Source organism: Bubalus bubalis, chromosome 1 (assembly GCF_019923935.1).
Source record: "Bubalus bubalis isolate 160015118507 breed Murrah chromosome 1, NDDB_SH_1, whole genome shotgun sequence".
Lineage (NCBI taxonomy): Eukaryota > Metazoa > Chordata > Mammalia > Artiodactyla > Bovidae > Bubalus > Bubalus bubalis.
In genome coordinates, this window is record NC_059157.1 from 163,495,250 (window position 1) to 163,513,047 (window position 17,798).

The window sequence follows — 17,798 nt, forward strand, 5'->3', positions numbered from 1 at the left end:
GTTATAGATGTAAACAACATGTGTGTCCCAGCTGGGCTCTGAAATCCAGGCTCCCGCTTTGTGACAGACTCCTTTATAAGACCAGAGGCTTCCAAACCCAAGTCCCTAAATCCACTCATTTCAGCTCACACCCTGGCAACTCAAAGACAGAAATCTCTGAGTGATTGAAACCTCTATAGTGAGAAAACTTTTCCATTCAATATCTATTTTGTGCCAAGTCACTTCAGTTGTGGCCAACTCTTTGCAACCCTGTGCTTGGGATTCTCCAGGCAAGAATACTGGAGTGGGTTGCCATTTCCTTCTTCAGGGGATCTTCCTGACCCGGGGATCCAACCTGCATCTGTTGCATCACCTGCATTGGCAGATGAGTTCTTTACCTCTAGTGCCACCTGGGAAGCCTTATTTATTTTGGTGGAAGACTATTCTGCCTTCTTTCTCTAGAGTGAGGTCTGGGGTAAGACCACTTAGGGTGGGGTGGAGTCAGGGGGAGTAACAAGATGAGCAACAGGATGAGTGAGAATATAGGTCCATGGAAAATGTCATGTGCTGGAGTGAGGATTCCACAACTGATACCCTCCTAGCAGAGCTGACTTCCAGGGAGGCAATTCTGGCACTGCCTTGAGTGGTGGACTGGCTGACATGTGACCAGTTTCATGACAAAACAGAATCAGCAGAGTCCTTGCAATCTCAGAAATGCCATGGACTGCCTGATAAGCAATAGTCAAAGCTTAAGTTTCTGAAACTGATTTTTGGCCTCCTTAGTTAAAGGAAGACTAACCTGGCTTGTTATTTTATTTGTCAATCAAAATGTATCTAACACCATTTTTTTTTTCCAGTTTGCCAAAGCAAAGTTGACCAAAGCTGCTTTTAAAGATCAAAGAATCACAATAGGGACTTCCCTGGTGGTCCAGTGGCTAAAACTCTGCACTTCCAATGCAGGGGGCCCAGGTTCAATCCCTGGTCAGGGAACAGATCCCACATGTCGCAACTAAGACCCAATGCAGCCAAATAAAATTTAAAATAATAATAAATAAATTTTTAAAAGAGAATCATAATAATTTATATTACTTAATGCCTACTATTTTCTGGATGCTTTATAAACATAGTCTCATTTAATCCGTGATATTATTATAGCCATTTTGCATGAAAAAAGTCTCTTGAGAGGTTGAGTAACTTACCTAAGATCACAAAGTTATTAAAAATTGAAGCACAGTTAAAAGCAAAGTTTTTATAATTTTTCTCAAAAGTCCAGCTTTGAACCAGCCTGTCATGCCCACACCCAAACAGACAACAGACAATGTTTGTAAGACACTTGTATTATTTGTGCAGTGTTCATCTTGAATGTAGGGCACATTCCAGATGTGCCGAGAGGAAATGTGTTTATTCTTGTTGATAAATAACAAGATCAAAGGCAAACTTGTCCCTTCGACAGTACACATATACACAATTATGTGACAGACAGCCCAGCAAATCACCTTCTGATACAGATACACCCATGATAAGCACAGGAAACAGGAGTCAGCTGAGGGTGTTACTCGTTGGGCCACCATTTTGTCTAAAACTATCCTGCCACTGTCAATGGGGTTGCAAAGAATCAGACATGACTTAGTGCTTAAACAGCAGCAGCAGCAGCAGCAGCCTGCCTAATGGAGACACTACAAAGACTTGTAGTCTTGTGTTCCAGTCCTGGTGTTGGTGTGAACCAGTGGTATTGGTCTTGTCACCTATGAGGGAAACTCACCTTTGCTGAATGCCTAATGTGTGCCAGGAACATTTCCCCTTTTAAATTTACTTGTTATTTTGAATAGTACATGTCCAAGGGTTCTGAAGAGGATACTGAAATTAGGCTCTCTCTCCTTGGCCCCCAGTCTGTGATTCTCCTTCCCAGAGTTAATTATTTTTAACAATTTTATGTACTGCTTCCAGAAGTACTAGAAACTTTCATATATATTATGTCATTTAAGCTTCTTGATTATTGCTCCAATTTAATATAATTTAATTTAATTTGAGGAGTCATTTCTTAGGACTTTCCTGGTAGCTTAGGTAGTAAAGAATCTGTCTTCAATGCAAGAGACCCAGATTCAATCCCTGGGTTGCAAAGATCTCCTGGAGAAGGAAATGGCAACCCACTCCAGTATTCTTGCCTGGAAAATTCCTTGGAGCCTGGTGGGCTACAGTCCATAGGGTAGCAAAAAAGTTGGAGACAATTGAGTGACCACTTTAACTTTTCCCTTTTCTTAGGACTTGAGGCAGAAAAAAGAGATCAAGCAATATGTGCTTTGCCTATATTTTTTGTCCCCATTTTACAGATTTCAAAATGGAAGCTCAATGAATGAAAGTAATCATTCAAATAGCTACTTAGTAGTGGACATCACCAGACGGTCAACACCGAAATCAGATTGATTATATTCTTTGCAGCCAAAGATGGAGAAGCTCTATACAGTCAGCAAAAACAAGACCAGGAGCTGACTGTGGCTCAGATCATGAACTCCTTATTGCCAAATTCAGACTGAAATTGAAGAAAGTAGGGAAAACCACTAGACCATTCAGGTATGACCTAAATCAAATCCCTTATGATTATACAGTGGCAGTGAGAAATAGATTTAAGGGCCTAGATCTGATAGATAGAGTGCCTGATGAACTATGGACTGAGGTTCGTGACACTGTACAGGAGACAGGGATCAAGACCATCCCCATGGAAAAGAAATGCAAAAAAGCAAAATGGCTGTCTGAGGAGGCCTTACAAATAGCTGTGAAAAGAAGAGAAGCGAAAAGCAAAGGAGAAAAGGAAAGATATAAGCATCTGAATGCAGAGTTCCAAAGAATAGCAAGAAGAGATAAGAAGGCCTTCCTCAGTGATCAGTGCAAAGAAATAGAGGAAAACAACAGAATGGGAAAGACTAGAGATCTCGTCAAGAAAATTAGAGATACCAAGGGAACATTTCATGCCAAGATGGGCTCGATAAAGGACAAAAATGGTATGGACCTAACAGAAGCAGAAGATATTAAGAAGAGATGGCAAGAATGCACAGAAGAACTGTACAAAAAAGATCTTCATGACCCAGATAATCACGATGGCGTGATCACTGACCTAGAGCCAGACATTCTGGAATGTGAAGTCAAGTGGGTCTTAGGAAGCATCACTATGAACAAAGCTAGTGGAGGTGATGGAATTCCAGTTGAGCTATTTCAGATCCTGAAAGATGATGCTATGAAAGTGCTGCACTCAATATGCCAGCAAATTTGGAAAACTCAGCAATGGCCACAGGACTGGAAAATGTCAGTTTTCATTCCAATCCCTAAGAAAGGCAATGCCAAAGAATGCTCAAACTACCGCACAATTGCACTCATCTCACCTGCTAGTAAAGTAATGCTCAAAATTCTCCAAGCCAGGCTTCAGCAATATGTGAACCGTGAACTTCCTGATGTTTAAGCTGGTTTTAGAAAAGGCAGAGGAACCAGAGATCAGATTGCCAACATCCACTGGATCATGGAAAAAGCAAGAGAGTTCCAGAAAAACATCTATTTCTGCTTTATTGACTATGCCAAAGCCTTTGACTGTGTGGATCACAATAAACTGTGGAAAATTCTGAAAGAGATGGGAATACCAGACCACCTGACCTGCTTCTTGAGAAACCTATATGCAGGTCAGGAAGCAACAGTTAGAACTGGACATGGAACAACAGACTGGCTCCAAATAGGAAAAGGAGTACGTCAAGGCTGTATATTGTCACCCTGCTTATTTAACTTCTATGCAGAGTACACATTATGAGAAATGCTGGACTGGAAGGAGCACAAGCTGGAATCAAGATTGCCGGGAGAAATATCAATAACCTCAGATATGCAGATGACACCACCCTTATGGCAGAAAGTGAAGAGGAACTCAAAAGCCTCTTGATGAAAGTGAAAGTGGAGAGTGAAAAAGTTGGCTTAAAGCTCAACATTCAGAAAACGAAGATCATGGCATCCGGTCCCATCACTTCATGGCAAATAGATGGGGAAACAGTGTCAGACTTTATTTTTCTGGGCTCCAAAATCACTGCAGATGGTGACTGCAGCCATGAAATTAAAAGATGCTTACTCCTTGGAAGGAAAGTTATGACCAACCTAGATAGCATATTCAAAAGCAGAGACATTGCCAACAAAGGTCCGTCTAGTCAAGGCTATGGTTTTTCCTGTGGTCGTGTATGGATGTGAGAGTTGGACTGTGAAGAAGGCTGAGTGCCGAAGAATTGATGCTTTTGAACTGTGGTGTTGGAGAAGACTCTTGAGAGTCCCTTGGACTGCAATGAGATCCAACCAGTCCTTTCTGAAGGAGATCAGCCCTGGGATTTCTTTGGAAGGAATGATGCTAAAGCTGAAACTGCAGTACTTTGGCCACCTCATGCGAAGAGTTGACTCATTGGAAAAGACTCTGATGCTGGGAGGGATTGGGGGCAGGAGGAGAAGGGGATGACATAGGATGAGATGGCTGGATGGCATCACTGACTCGATGGACGTGAGTCTGGGTGAACTCCGGGAGTTGGGACAGGGAGGCCTGGCATGCTGCAATTTATGGGGTCGCAAAGAGTCAGACAGGACTGAGCGACTGAACTGAACTGAACTGAATTGAGTGGCACCAATATTCATTCATTCATTTAGTCTTTTTCAAGGGACGATAATGGATCAGGTATGGCTTTTATAATGGACCATGCTAGGCTTTGAGGATGTGAGAGTAACCCAAATAGGCCCTTCCTCTTAATGTAGTGGAGAGGTTTAAAATAACCAAAATACAGTGAACTGGAGGAGCATCAACTCTACTTAGACGGCAAAGGAAAGCAATTTGAAAAATATGACCTCTTGGGACTTCCCTGATAATACAATGGATAAGAATCTGCCCGCCAATGCATGGGACCCAGGTTCGATCCCTGGTCTGGAAAGATTGCTCTGCAACAAGAGAGGCTACCGCAATGAGAAGCCCTTGTACCACAACGAAGAATAGCATCTGCTTGTGCCACTAGAGAAAACCCATGCACAGCCTAAATGAATAATTTTTAAAAGTGTAAATAAAAAAAAAATGACCTCTGAGCAGAGACATCTAGAATGAGTAAGAGTTAGCCAGGTGAAGAGGGTGACATGGGAGGAGTAAGAGAAGAGTAATCTAAGCAAGTGAAACACATGGGCCAAGGCCTGTAGTCTGAAGTGTTGAGAGGCTCTCAGGATGACTGGGACACATCAGCCATTCCCAGAGGAGATCCAGGAAGCTTAACTGCTTGCCTAGAGAGGCCGGGGATTGGAAAATCTGCTAAGAGGTAACAAGGGAGTGATGTGCTCACAGAGGCACTTCAGAAAAATCATTCTGGCTATAGAAGAGCAAATGCATTGGAGAAGGCAATGCTAGTTGAGAGCCTGCCCCAGAGGGGAGGTGATGACTGCCTGAGCCAGGGTCAACCTGAGCTATTTGGGAGATGGACTCAACAGACTTTCAAGGCCTGAATGTACATTAATGGTCATGAGAGTAGATTCTAGAACTACCAAGAATCCTTGCTCGGCTGCTTCCTAACAGCAGAGCTGTTGGACATTGAACTGCTTATGACATTGGGCAGAACTCTTGGACGGAATTTCTTGTGACACTGCACAAGGCATTGTAACCTTTTTAAGTGTCAGTTTTCTCATTTGCAAAATGAGGTAAAAAAATGGATCTAACTTTTCGAGGGCAGTGACTGGGTGTGTGGAGCCATTCATTGCAGGAGACAGAGGTGCTGTATCCCCTCCTCTTCCACTTCCAGTTGCAAACAATAAAGACCATAGTGCATGCCAAGTCACTTCAGTTGTGTTCGATTCTTTGCAACCCTTTGAACTGTAACCCACCAGACTCCTCTGTCCATTCGGTCCTCCAGGCAAGAGTACTGAAGTGGGTTGCCATGCCCTCCTCCAGGGGTTCTTTCTGACCCAGGGATTGAACCTGAGTCTCTTGTTTCCTGCATTGGCAGGCAGGTTCTTTACCACTATCGCCACCTGGGAAGCCCAAAGACCGGAGGACCTTAGCTTAATAAAAAAATATTAATGGATGCAAATGGGGATAATATAGTGTCTACTTCATCAGGTCATCATAAGAATTAGCGAATCCCTGTAAAGACTTTAGTGTAACCCCCACACATACCATACTTCAATTAAACAATTTTTTTAAAAAATATGAGCTTATGGAGAAAGGGGAATGATTGTGAAATTTCTGACTGTTACAGAATCTGTTTATATATTTTTAAGTGGACGACAGTGGGCATCATGTTGCTTGGATTTTAGATTCAAGTGGATCTTTTAAAGAGAATATTGTGACAGTCTGTTTTAAAATACCTATATTTGGGACCTCCCTTGTCGTCCAGTGGCTAAGACTCTGAGCTTCCAGTGCAGCGGGCCTGGGTTCAATTCCTGGAAGGGAACTAGATCCCATTTGCCACAACTAAGACCTGGTGCAGCCAAATAAATAAACATTAAAACAAAATACCTATATTGACAATATGTTAGAAATCACCACCTTTCCAATTATTCAAACAAGTGAAACATTTTAGACATCAGCTAAAAGTTTTGTAAAGGATTACCTGGCTTTAAAAAATTATTTTAGTGCCAAAAAAAGAGGCTCTTGAAAGAACCTTTAAAAACCCAGAGACAAACCTCCTATGAACACTTCATAGATTCATCGGGCTGCAAGAATGAGCAGGAGCTTTCCTGGTTCACCTCTGTCTTTTTCAAAAGCCTGTGTCTAGGTCACCCGGTACTTTGTTCCAACACAGGACATCTTTGCACATCGGGAGTCCTGCCAGCAGTGTTACTTTGCTAGGTGTAGACTCATTTCTTTTGACCTTAGTTTTCCTACTGAATCATGAGGATGAGAGTCGCTTTCTTTCTTTTCAAAAGTTTTCCTTTCTTGGTTGTTCTGAGGATTCATGAGTTAAACATTTGTTAAGTACTTTACAATACTTAGCTGAAAGTGCAAAGTTTTGTTTGTTATTGTTGGATGGGTGAAAGGTATACAAGTTCAAAGCCTTGTTTTCTCTCCTGGGCACACATCATGCATTATCATGCTTAATCCCTAGGAAACTCACAACCGCCTTCTCTTGCAGGGGCTCCTCATTTACATAAACTGTCACAAACTGAGCTAACAGAGGACTCCTGGGAGAGGGCTGGCTGTTTCCTATGTTCTTCAGAGAGTTTCTATCTGCCTACCAGGTATGATAACCTTTTTGTCTGGCTGGACTAACAGTTCTTACTAAGTTCTCATTTAGCAAGAGAGAACAGAGGGGAAGAAGATCCTGGACAGTAAGGGAATCAGAAGGATTGAGCTCTTATTTTGTTTTTATTTATTTTTAAATTACTTAATTTTTTTGGCTGCGTGGTGTGCCATGCGGGGTCTTAGTTCATGAGGGATCTTAGTTCCCAGACCAGGGATCAAACCCCATGGCCCTTGCAAGGGAAGCTCAGAGTCTTAACCACTGGGCTACCAGGAAAGTTCCATTGAGCTCTTTTTTCGATTTGTCCTTGTTCACCTTGGACAACTCACTTCACTTCTCTGAGGTTTATTTTTTTCATCTGAAAAATGAGAGAGTTGGAATAAGTAATTCCTTTAATTCTTTCAAACTTAAAATCTCCTTTTAGTATGTCAAAATGCTGAAAAACTCCCCTGAAGATATCAGCATATTGGGGTGTATCATTTGGTATTATGTGATATGCACCAAGAAAAGTACCAGTGAATTAACTGCATAAGAGATACTGTTTTCCTAGTACCTCTAGAGTTAAGCTCTTTATTTAATTCTGGTTTTCATGGTAAATGTGTTTTATGCTATTAGATCTATGTAGCTGCTGATGGTGGTGGTGGAGGTGGTGGTGGGGGTGGTGGAGGTGGTGTGGCGGAAGCTGTGACGGTAGGGCTGACAGCCAGTGATGGTAGTGATGGTGTCAACCTCACGGTGACCCTGAATGAAAACACATATACCAATGCTTTCATCACAAAGTCTGTTCATCTTTATGATCCCTGTAATCTTTAGTGTTATTGCCTTGCACTAAGGAGGTAGTCGATACCTATTTGATGAAGAGCCAGCAAATTTGGAAAACTCAGCAGTGGCCACAGGACTGGAAAAGATCAGTTTTCATTCCAATCCCAAAGAAAGGCAATGCCAAAGAATGCTCAAACAACCGCACAATTGCACTCATCTCACACGCTAGTAAAGTAATGCTCAAAATTCTCCAAGCCAGGCTTCAGCAATACGTGAACCGTGAACTTCCTGATGTTAAAGCTGGTTTCAGAAAAGGCAGAGGAACCAGAGATCAGATTGCCAACATCTGCTGGATCATGGAAAAAGCAAGAGAGTTCCAGAAAAGCATCTATTTCTGCTTTATTGACTATGCCAAAGCCTTTGACTGTGTGGATCACAATCAACTGTGGAAAATTCTGAAAGAGATGGGAATACCAGACCACCTGACCTGCCTCTTGAGAAATCTGTATGCAGGTCAGGAACTAACAGTTAGAACTGGACATGGAACAACAGACTGGTTCCAAACAGGAAAAGGAGTACGTCAAGGCTGTGTATTGTCACCCTGCTTATTTAACTTCTATGCAGAGTACACATCATGAGAAACGCTGGACTGGAAGAAGCACAAGCTGGAATCAAGATTGCCGGGAGAAATATCAATAACCTCAGATATGCAGATGACACCACCCTTATGGCAGAAAGTGAAGAGGAACTCAAAAGCCTCTTGATGAAAGTGAAAGAGGAGAGTGGAAAAGTTGGCTTAAAGCTCAACATTCAAAAAACGAAGATCATGGCATCTGGTCCCATCACTACATGGGAAATAGATGAGGAAACAGTGGAAACAGTGTCAGACTTTATTTTTCTGGGCTCGAAAATCACTGCAGATGGTGACTGGCAGCCATTAAATTAAAAGATGCTTACTCCTTGGAAGGAAAGTTATGACCAACTTAGATAGCATATTGAAAAGCAGAGACATTACTTTGCCAACAAAGGTCTGTCTAGTCAAGGCTATGGTTTTTCCAGTGGTCATGTATGGATGTGAGAGTTGGACTGTGAAGAAGGCTGAGTGCCGAAGAATTGATGCTTTTGAACTGTGGTGTTGGTGAAGACTCTTGAGAGTCCCTTGAACTGCAATGAGATCCAACCTGTCCTTTCTGAAGGAGATCAGCCCTGGGATTTCTTTGGAAGGACTGATGCTAAAGCTGAAACTCCAGTACTTTGGCCACCTCATGCGAAGAGTTGACTCATTGGAAAGGACTCTGATGCTGGGAGGGATTGGGGGCAGGAGGAGAAGGGGACGACAGAGGATGAGATGGCTGGATGGCATCACTGACTCGATGGATGTGAGTCTGAGTGAACTCCAGGAGTTGGTGATGGAGAGGGAGGCCTGGTGTGCTGTGATTCATGGGGTCGCAAAGAGTTGGACATGACTGAGCGACTGAACTGAACTGAACTGAATACAAAATAAAAAATTTAATTAAAAAAAAAAAGAAGAAATTGCTACAAATAAAATTCAGAGCTAAGAAAAGAAAAAAAAAAAGCTAAAGACATACAGAACACTCAAGATGTAGAAATATTCAGTTTCAGTGTTTTTTCCCTGATACCCTTCTTAATCTTTTGGATTCTTAAATAATTCCTCGGACTCAGATCATCCTGGTTTATTTTTTTTCTTCTTCAATTGTTAGCTGGTTTACCAGTTACACCAGATTCCATAAATCTTTTATTGTCTAAAAATAGTTGATTTAATGAAGTCTTTCCTCTTTTGCAAGATTTAACCCTTTTATTTTGCATTGTATGGGTGGATATTTACAACTTCCAATAATCAGAGACACTCTCAGAGTTAAGAGGGAAGAGATGCTTGAATATATTTTAGGGAATATTTTCATTACAGGGTAATATTTTCATTACAAGGTGACTTTTGCTTTCCTATAACACAATGTTTCAGAGGAGGTCCTGATCATTAATATTCAGAAAACAAAGACACATTTTATCAACTCAGCCAGCAACTAGTCAACATTATTGAAAGAAACTTACTGTGGCAGATAATTGTCTCCAAAGATGGCTGCAACCTTAGTTCTCATCACATATGTGCATTTGATCATGTGACCTTACTCTTCTCTGATCAATAGATGGCATCTGTATCTCTCCCTTGAACCTGGGTGGACTTTTGCAACCTTTCTGCCAAAAGAATATGGTGAAAGTGACTTGATTTCAGATCATAAAGGGTGATACAGCTTTTTCCTAGCTCTCAGGCTTGGAACACTATTCTTAGGACTGAGCTATAGTAGTGTGAAGAAACCCAGGCCATATGGAGAGGCTACTTGCAAGTGTTCCAGTTGACAGTCTCAGCTATGGTTTCAGACAACAGTCAGAATCAGTACTAGATATGTGAATGAGACAGCCTTTGAGATGACTCGGGCCCCAGCCACCACCTGACACCAATTACATGAGAGCCCTTGAGAGATGACCACAACACTGAGATCAGTCAACTCCTAGGACCATGAAAGATAATAATAATAAAAAATCACTTTGACCATTCCCATAGAAAAGAAATGCAAAAAAGTAAAATGACTGTCTGGGGAGGCCTTACAAATAGCTGTGAAAAGAAGAGAAGCAAAAAGCAAAGGAGAAAAGGAAAGATACAAGCATCTGAATGCAGAGTTCCAAAAAATAGCAAGAAGAGATAAGAAAGCCTTCTTCAGCTATCAATGCAAAGAAATAGAGGGAAACAACAGAATGGGAAAGAATAGGGATCTCTTCAAGAAAATCAGAGATACCAAAGGAATATTTCATGCAAAGATGAGCTCGATAAAGGACAGAAATGGTATGGACCTAACAGAAGCAGAATATATTAAGAAGAGATGGCAAGAATACACAGAAGAACTGTACAAAAAAGATCTTCACGGCCCAGATAATCACAATGGTGTGATCGCTGACCTAGAGCCAGACATCCTGGAATGTGAAGTCAAGTGGGCCTTAGAAAGCATCACTACGAACAAAGCTAGTGGAGGTGATGGAATTCCAGTTGAGCTATTCCAAATCCTGAAAGATGATGCTGTGAAAGTGCTGCACTCAATATGCCAGCAAATTTGGAAAACTCAGCAGTGGCCACAGGACTGGAAAAGGTCAGTTTTCATTCCAATCCCAAAGACAGGCAATGCCAAAGAATGCTCAAACTACTGCACAATTGCACTCATCTCACCTGCTAGTGAAGTAATGCTCAAAATTCTCCAAGCCAGGCTTCAGCAATACGTGAACTGTGAACTTCCAGATGTTCAAGCTGGTTTTAGAAAAGGCAGAGGAACCAGAGATCAAATTGCCAACATCCGCTGGATCATGGAAAAAGCAAGAGAGTTCCAGAAAAGCATCTATTTCTGCTTTATTGACTATGCCAAAGCCTTTGACTGTGTGGATCACAATCAACTGTGGAAAATTCTGAAAGAGATGGGAATACCAGACCACCTGACCTGCCTCTTGAGAAATCTGTGTGCAGGTCAGGAACTAACAGTTGGAACTGGACATGGAACAACAGACTGGTTCCAAACAGGAAAAGGAGTACGTCAAGGCTGTGTATTGTCACCCTGCTTATTTAACTTCTCTGCAGAGTACATCATGAGAAACGCTGGACTGGAAGAAACACAAGCTGGAATCAAGATTGCCGGGAGAAATATCAATAACCTCAGATATTCAGATGACACCACCCTTATGGCAGAAAGTGAAGAAAAACTAAAGAGCCTCTTGAGGAAAGTGAAAGTGGAGAGTGAAAAAGTTGGCTTAAAGCTCAACATTCAGAAAAAGAAGATCATGGCATCCGGTCCCATCACTTCATGGGAAATAGATGGGGAAACAGTGGAAACAGTGTCAGACTTTATTTTCCTGGGCTCCAAAATCACTGCAGATGGTGACTGGCAGCCATTAAATTAAAAGATGCTTACTCCTTGGAAGGAAAGTTATGACCAACTTAGATAGCATATTGAAAAGCAGAGACATTACTTTGCCAACAAAGGTTCGTCTAGTCAAGGCTATGGTTTTTCCAGTGGTCATGTATGGATGTGAGAGTTGGACTGTGAAGAAGGCTGAGTGCCGAAGAACTGATGCTTTTGAACTGTGGTGTTGGAGAAGACTCTTGAGAGTCCCTTGAATAGCAAGGAGATCCAACCAGTCCATTCTGAAGGAGATCAACCCTGGGATTTCTTTGGAAGGAATGATGCTAAAGCTGAAACTGCAGTACTTTGGCCACCTCATGCGAAGAGTTGACTCATTGGAAAAGACTCTGATGCTGGGAGGGATTGGGGGCAGGAGGAGAAGGGGACGACAGAGAATGAGATGGCTGGATGGCATCACTGACTCGGTGGATGTGAGTGTGAGTGAACTCTGGGAGTTGGTGATGCACAGGGAGGCCTGGCGTGCTGCGATTCATGGGGTAGCAAAGAGTTGGACACGACTGAGCGACTGATCTGATCTGATCTGATCATTTTACGCCACTAAGCTTGAGGTGTCTTGCTTTGCAGCAATAGATATCTGAAACACTTTAATGTAATTGGCCTTTTGCACACTTTTAATATAGTGGAGTTTTAAAATGATAACCTGGAAACTAAGGACTGCAGAATTCCTGTGCCCAGGTCTGCTGCCCAAGCCTAAATACTCTTAGAGTGGCAGTGAGCAGGCCAAGAAGTGGTTCTTCATTTCTCTGAAAATTCAGACATTCCCATGAGGCTCTAAACATTGCAGTAGTGACAGGAGTCTGGTTATGCTCTTTATTTATTGGTTGCACTGAGTCTTTGTTGCTGTGCCCAGGCTTCCCAAGTATTCTCTAGTTGTGGTGAATGGGTTTCTCATTGTGGTGGCTTCTTCTTGTTGTGGAGCATGTGCTCTAGAGTCCAAGGGTCCAGTAGTTAAAGCTCGTGGACTCTAGAACTGGGGTTCAGTAGTTGTGGTGCCAGGCTTATTTGCCCTGAGGCTTGTGGAATCTTCCCAGATCAGAGATAGAACACATGTACCCTGCGTTGGCAGGGGTTTCTTAACCACTGGACCACCAGGAAAGTCCTGGTTAGTGCTATTAAAGTCCTTCTCCATCTGGAGACAGTCCTAAGAGGATGGGGCTGAATAGGTAGGCTTGAGATGCTCTGGCTATGTTGTTGTTGTTGTTGTTGTTCAGTTGCTAAATTGTGTCCAACTATCTGCAACTCCATGGACTGCAGCATGCCAGACTTCTGTGTCCTCCACTGCCTCCCGGAGTTTGCTATAAAGGAAGTTAAATCTGCTTCTGTAACCATTGGTTGCTAAGGGAAGCTTCTCTCCCATTTTCCAAGGCTAGTCTCTGGACACAGGATAAGACCTTGACTCATTAGACTTAACTTTGTTCTTGGACCCATTTTACTCTAAGTCAGGGACCTAGGACATATGAAGAACTGGTACTGGAGAAAAGATCTAGAGTGGGAGGAAAGGCACCACCAATGAAATATCAGTGGTGAAAGAAAAAAAAGTAAAGTTGTTGGACAAAAGAAAGCATATAGAGCAACGGGAGAATGGCCGCCTGGAGTGTAGCTATCTGCCTCATTCCTTCTGTTCCTATTAATTAGGCATGGATTTCTAGGTAGTGAAAGAGTAGAGGGCAAGGATGATAATTTAGGAGTCAAAATGGCCATGTGGCCATACGCTTGGGTTTTTTAATATTAATAAGTATTTCCTTGAATATGCAGGATCTCATTAAAATCAGTTTGTGTCACAGAGGAACTGAAGAATCATCAGTTCAGTTCAGTTCAGTCACTCAGTCGTGTCCAACTCTTTGCAACCCCATGAATCCCAGCACGCCAGGCCTCCCTGTCCATCACCAACTCCCAGAGTTCACTGAGACTCACGTCCATCGAGTCAGTGATGCCATCCAGCCATCTCATTCTCTGTCGTCCCCTTCTCCTCCTGCCCCCAATCCCTCCCAGCATCAGAGTCTTTTCCAATGAGTCAACTCTTCGCATGAGGTGGCCAAAGTACTGGAGTTTTAGCTTTAGCATCAGTCCTTCCAAAGAAATCCCAGGGCTGATCTCCTTCAGAAAGGACCGGTTGGATCTCCTTGCAGTCCAAGGGACTCTCAAGAATCTTCTCCAACACCACAGTTCAAAAGCATCAATTCTTCGGCACTCAGCCTTCTTCACAGTCCAACTCTCACATCCATACATGACCACTGGAAAAACCATAGCCTTGACTAGACAGACCTTTGTTGGCAAAGTAATGTCTCTGCTTTTCAATATGCTATCTAAGTTGGTCATAACTTTCCTTCCAAGGAGTAAGCATCTTTTAATTTAATGGCTGCCAGTCACCATCTGCAGTGATTTTGGAGCCCAGAAAAATAAAATCTGACACTGTTTCCACTGTTTCCCCATCTATTTGCCATGAAGTGATGGGACCAGATGCCATGATCTTCATTTTCTGAATGTTGAGCTTTAAGCCAACTTTTTCACTCTCCACTTTCACTTTCCTCAAGAGGCTCTTTAGTTTTTCTTCACTTTCTGCCATAAGGGTGGTGTCATCTGAATATCTGAGGTTATTGATATTTCTCCCGGCAATCTTGATTCTAGCTTGTGTTTCTTCCAGTCCAGCGTTTCTCATGATGTACTCTGCATAGAAGTTAAGTAAGCAGGGTGACAATACACAGCCTTGACGTACTCCTTTTCCTGTTTGGAACCAGTCTGTTGTTCCATGTCCAGTTCCAACTGTTAGTTCCTGACCTGCATACAGATTTCTCAAGAGGCAGGTCAGGTGGCCTGGTATTCCCATCTCTTGAAGAATTTTCCACAGTTGATTGTGATCCACACAGTCAAAGGCTTTGGCATAGTCAATAAAGCAGAAATAGATATTTTTCTGGAACTCTCTTGCTTTTTCAATGATCCAGGGGATGTTGGCAATTTGATCTCTGGTTCCTCTGCCTTTTCTAAAACCAGCTTGAACATCAGGAAGTTAACAGTTCACGTATTGCTGAAGCCTGGCTTGGAGAATTTTGAGCATTACTTCACTAGCATGTGAGATGAGTGCAATTGTGCAGTAGTTTGAGCATTCTTTGGCATTGCCTTTCTTTGGGATTGGAATGAAAACTGACCTTTTCCAGTCCTGTGGCCACTGCTGAGTTTCCCAAATGTGCTGGCATATTGACTGCAGCACTTTCACAGCATCATCTTTCAGGATTTGGAATAGCTCAACTGGAATTCCATCACCTCCACTAGCTTTGTTCGTAGTGATGCTTTCCAAGGCCCACTTGACTTCACATTCCAGGATGTCTGGCTCTAGGTCAGTGATCACACCATTGTGATTATCTGGGTCGTGAAGATCTTTTTTGTACAGTTCTTCTGTGTATTCTTGCCACCTCTTCTTAATATCCTCTGCTTCTGTTAGGTCCATACCATTTCTGTCTTTTATTATCGAGCCCATCTTTGCATGAAATATTCTCTTGGTTTCTCTAATTTTCTTGAAGAGATCTCCAGGAGCTGACTGTGGCTCAGATCATGAACTCCTTATTACCAAATTCAGACTTAAATTGAAGAAAGTAGGGAAAACCACTAGACCATTCAGGTATGACCTAAATCACATCCCTTATGTTTATACAGTGGAAGTGAGAAATAGATTTAAGGGCCTAGATCTGATAGAGTGCCTGATGAACTATGGACTGAGGTTCGTGACATTGTACAGGAGACAGGGATCAAGACCATCCCCATGGAAAAGAAATGCAGAAAAGCAAAATGGCTGTCTGGGGAGGCCTTACAAATAGCTGTGAAAAGAAGAGAAGCGAAAAGAAACGAGAAAAGGAAAGATATAAGCATTTGAAGAACCATGTTGCTGCTGCTGTTGCTAAGTCGCCTCAGTCGTGTCCGACTCTGTGGGACCCCACAGACAGCAGCCCACTAGGCTCCTCTGTCCCTGGGATTCTCCAGGGAAGAACACTGGAGTGGGTTGCCATTTCCTTTTCCAATGCATGAAAGTGAAAAGTGAAAGGGAAGTCGCTCAGTCGTGCCCGACTTTTAGCGACCCCATAGACTGCAGCCTACCAGGCTCCTCTGTCCATGGGATTTTCCAGGCAAGAGTACTGGAGCAGGGTGCCTTTCACCATGGTGGGTCCCAAATAGAGGAAACAGGTAAGTTTATGGCTTTTTCTAAGCTCAAGAAAAGGGGGTAAAAATACATGTAAGGGTTTTTTGGTTTGTTTTATTCTAGGTGTTGTTCGTCAGTTCCGTTTCAAGTAGCAGGAGTGTACTCAAACCATAATGATAGGAATTCATTGGTACTGTAACTATACAGTTGTGGATGTCAGGAATACTTATATCCAGGAACTCAAATGAGATCTTTGAATATCTATATCTTCCTTCATTCTTCTTTGACTTGGCTTTGTCTTTATTGTACACTGGCTTCTTTCATGTGGAGACCATGATTTATGCTACAATGGCCAGACTCATACCCCCCTTGTTTGTGGCTTCAGCATAAAGAGGATAAGTCTCTAGACACTGTAGGTAAAAAACAACTGGAGGAACTCTCATTGGCCAAATCTGAGTCATAGTGCCATTCTTGAGGCTAAAGGGCTAGAGTGGGGTCAGTCTCACCTAAACTCCTTGGAATGGGTCCTCCATAGACCAGATGTGCTCTGTTTTCAGGAGGGGGGAAATGAGGACAAACAAAATCATCAGATGTCCATTAAAAATATCTAGCTAATTTGACCCAGAGAAGGTAATGGCACCCCACTCCAGTACTCTTGTCTGGAAAATCCCATGGATGGAGGAGCCTGGTAGGCTGCAGGCCATGGGGTCGCTAAGAGTCGGGCATGACTGAGCGACTTCACTTTCACTTTTCACTTTCATGCATTGGAGAAGGAAATGGCAGCCCACTCCAGTGTTCTTGCCTGAAGAGTCCCATTGACGGTGGAGCCTGGTGGGCTGCCATCTATGGGGTCGCACAGAGTTGGACACAACTGAAGGGACTTAGCAGCAACAGCAGCAGCAGCTTCTTTGACCAGGATTAGAAAGGGACTGAGACTAGGGGCAGATGCTATCCCCAGGAGTAATGACCAAGCAGTTGGCTAGAACTTTTTGTATCCTGTATAATTCAAGAAACACTCTGAAGTGGTCAGAGTGTAGGAAGCTAAGAAACTCACGAATGCGTCTTTGACTGTATTCTGCTGTGGATCATGGAAACCCACCTACTGTCCTCACCCTGTTCCTAACATGCTTGAATTACCGTTTTCCAGCCCAGAGGTTCTGTAGGTTGGGGAACAGGTGATTGTGATGCTTCTCAATGTTTGCAAACTACTGACTTACACTATGAAATCCAAAACATTGTATTCAGAAGTTCTCCTTCGGTATCTTGTGGCTTTAAATATACATGCTGAACTTTTTATTGAAACATGATATACATACAAAAAGTGCACATAGTATGAGTGTATAGTTTGGTTAACTTTCAGAGGCTGAACATAATCATGGAACCAGTCTCCAGATGAAGAGACAAAACATTTCTATAGCCAGAGGCAGCCCCCTCCCTGTATCCTCTTCTGGTCACACTTCTCTTGCCAAGGGTGATCACTGTCTTTGAACAGCACAAATTTACTTTTTCCTATTTTAATAAATTATATATATATGCGATTATACAGGGCTTCCCAGGTGGTGTTAGTGATAAAGAACTTGCCTGCCAATGCAGGAGACATGAGAAACTTGGGTTCGATTCCTGGGTCAGGAAGATCCTCTGGAGGAGGGCATGGCAACCTACTCCAGTATTCTTACCTGTAGAATCCCAAAGACAGAGGAGCCCGGCAGGCTA

General features: G+C 42.7%; 1 non-coding gene across 1 annotated transcript; it reads left to right on the top strand.

The window, feature by feature from the left end:
• Positions 1-896: 896 nt before the first annotated feature.
• On the top strand, positions 897-969 carry TRNAG-UCC. Its single transcript has one exon. It is a non-coding gene; the product is annotated as a tRNA-Gly (tRNA).
• The last annotated feature ends 16,829 nt before the right edge of the window (positions 970-17,798 follow it).